The 2,630-nt window shown below is 56.5% G+C and overlaps 1 non-coding gene across 1 annotated transcript in view; it reads right to left on the bottom strand.

Annotated features, from left to right (window-relative positions):
- LOC126110716 (small subunit ribosomal RNA) overlaps positions 1-1,111 on the bottom strand; it is a 1,909-nt gene extending 798 nt beyond the window's left edge. The window contains exon 1 of the ribosomal RNA XR_007523876.1: positions 1-1,111. This exon is cut by the window's left edge and continues 798 nt beyond it. This is a non-coding gene — a ribosomal RNA (small subunit ribosomal RNA).
- Positions 1,112-2,630: the final 1,519 nt, after the last annotated feature.

Here is a 2,630-nt window from a genome sequence, read left to right as displayed (position 1 = left end):
TAGGGCGGTATCTGATCGCCTTCGAACCTCTAACTTTCGTTCTTGATTAATGAAAACATACTTGGCAAATGCTTTCGCTTCTGTTCGTCTTGCGACGATCCAAGAATTTCACCTCTAACGTCGCAATACGAATGCCCCCGCCTGTCCCTATTAATCATTACCTCGGGTTCCGAAAACCAACAAAATAGAACCGAGGTCCTATTCCATTATTCCATGCACACAGTATTCAGGCGGGCTTGCCTGCTTTAAGCACTCTAATTTGTTCAAAGTAAACGTGCCGGCCCACCCAGACACTCAATAAAGAGCACCTTGGTAGGATTTCAACGGGGTCCGCCTCGGGACGCACGAACACGCACGAGGCGGTCGCACGCCTTCGGCTCGCCCCACCGGCAGGACGTCCCACGATACATGCCAGTTAAACACCGACGGGCGGTGAACCAACAGCGTGGGACACAAATCCAACTACGAGCTTTTTAACCGCAACAACTTTAATATACGCTATTGGAGCTGGAATTACCGCGGCTGCTGGCACCAGACTTGCCCTCCAATAGATACTCGTTAAAGGATTTAAAGTGTACTCATTCCGATTACGGGGCCTCGGATGAGTCCCGTATCGTTATTTTTCGTCACTACCTCCCCGTGCCGGGAGTGGGTAATTTGCGCGCCTGCTGCCTTCCTTGGATGTGGTAGCCGTTTCTCAGGCTCCCTCTCCGGAATCGAACCCTGATTCCCCGTTACCCGTTACAACCATGGTAGGCGCAGAACCTACCATCGACAGTTGATAAGGCAGACATTTGAAAGATGCGTCGCCGGTACGAGGACCGTGCGATCAGCCCAAAGTTATTCAGAGTCACCAAGGCAAACGGACCGGACGAGCCGACCGATTGGTTTTGATCTAATAAAAGCGTCCCTTCCATCTCTGGTCGGGACTCTGTTTGCATGTATTAGCTCTAGAATTACCACAGTTATCCAAGTAACGTGGGTACGATCTAAGGAACCATAACTGATTTAATGAGCCATTCGCGGTTTCACCTTAATGCGGCTTGTACTGAGACATGCATGGCTTAATCTTTGAGACAAGCATATGACTACTGGCAGGATCAACCAGGGAGCTGCGTCAACTAGAGCTGAGCAGCCGGCCGCCCGGGAGTGTGTCCCGGGGGCCCGCGCGAACACGCAAGCGTCCGCTCAATTATTCTGCAAACAGGAGGAGGCTGAGCTCCCCTGCACAATACACCTCGAAACCCTCTCAGGTCCCGGCGGCGCGCAGCGCCGTCCTAAGTACTTGGTCGGGTTCGAGAGAGGCGCAATCGCCCGGAGTTAGGCGAGTAGACGCTTTAGGTGCGACCACCCGTGCTCCCAACTGAGCTTGCCGCTGCCGACAGAGGCCCGGGAGCGTGCTGTCGTGGCATTGCCGGCGGGAGACAACACGCGCCACCTACGGTGACCGGCAGCTCCAACGCCAGCGCCACAGAAGGGCAAAGGCCCCACGTGGGTGCCGAAGCGAACTCTCCCAGCACAGCGCACGTGCCAACACGTCTGCACAACTGCGATACAAACCACCAGCGAGAACCGCTGGGGCGACCGAGCAGCAGACGGCGTCGCGGCGCCGAGTGCCGGGCGGCGGCGCATCCTCAACGCACACAGTCCTCAATCGGACCAGCACACTGCAGATGTCCACCGCGCTTCGCACCGGGCCGGCGAGGACCCACTTTGGCTGCACGGCGCCGCGCGCAGGGTGCCCCGGCGCGCAGCTGCGCCGCCTGCCGCGTCCGTCGGCCGGCGCGCCTGCCACTGGGCGCCCCCACCAGCCGGCTGTAGCGCGTGCGCCCACGCACCGCGCGGCCAGCACGCCGGGCGGCCCCCCCTCACCGGCCGGGGACAGTCCCACCCACCCACAGCCGCGTATCGCTTCACACCCAGATCCACATTCACGTTCATTGGTGTGGTGGGTATCGCTGACACAACCGCGTCATAGCTGTACCGATCGTTGCCCTCACAGATGTACCTCCAGCAAGATCAACCGCACCACAACGGGTTACCAGTTGTTCATTTGCGTAACGTCACCAGTAAACGTACACGTCCACGTCCATCCCCGTTTGCAAAGTCAACTATTATTGCATGCCTGCCTGTCAGGTGTCAAGACACACTACATCCGCTCACATCCACGCAACAAAATGTGCCCGACTAGAGGGCACGTGGAAGGTGCCCCCGTACGTATGCGATGTCCATTGCGCGACGAACTGTCAACCAGCCTCTGTAGCATGTCGCAGATGTGGAACGCGGGACACCGTGCTATCACATTGTGTGAGAAGAGACTACTATGTCTGCATACACGCGCCACTACATGAACAGACGGCTCATGCTGATCGCCATCCACTGCGTCCATTACTCCCACACGTCTCTATGGCGTACCACACTGCAATACAGCTGTTATGGGGAGATGACACGTAGCTGTGTACACAACATTCTGAGCGGGTTGCGGTTGGACAACAATACATTAATGTAACGTGTCATATGCCATTTACAGAGCAGGTTAAGGCACAACGTGGGTTAGGTTAAGGCACAACGTGGGTTATGTTAAGGCACAACGTGGGTTATGTTAAGGCACAACGTGGGTTAGGTTAAGG

The sequence above is a fragment of the Schistocerca cancellata genome, unplaced genomic scaffold, assembly GCF_023864275.1.
Source record: "Schistocerca cancellata isolate TAMUIC-IGC-003103 unplaced genomic scaffold, iqSchCanc2.1 HiC_scaffold_30, whole genome shotgun sequence".
In the NCBI taxonomy this organism is placed as follows: domain Eukaryota; kingdom Metazoa; phylum Arthropoda; class Insecta; order Orthoptera; family Acrididae; genus Schistocerca; species Schistocerca cancellata.
The sequence above is the reverse complement of the archived record's forward strand: the minus strand, read 5'-3'. Positions and strand labels throughout refer to the sequence as shown.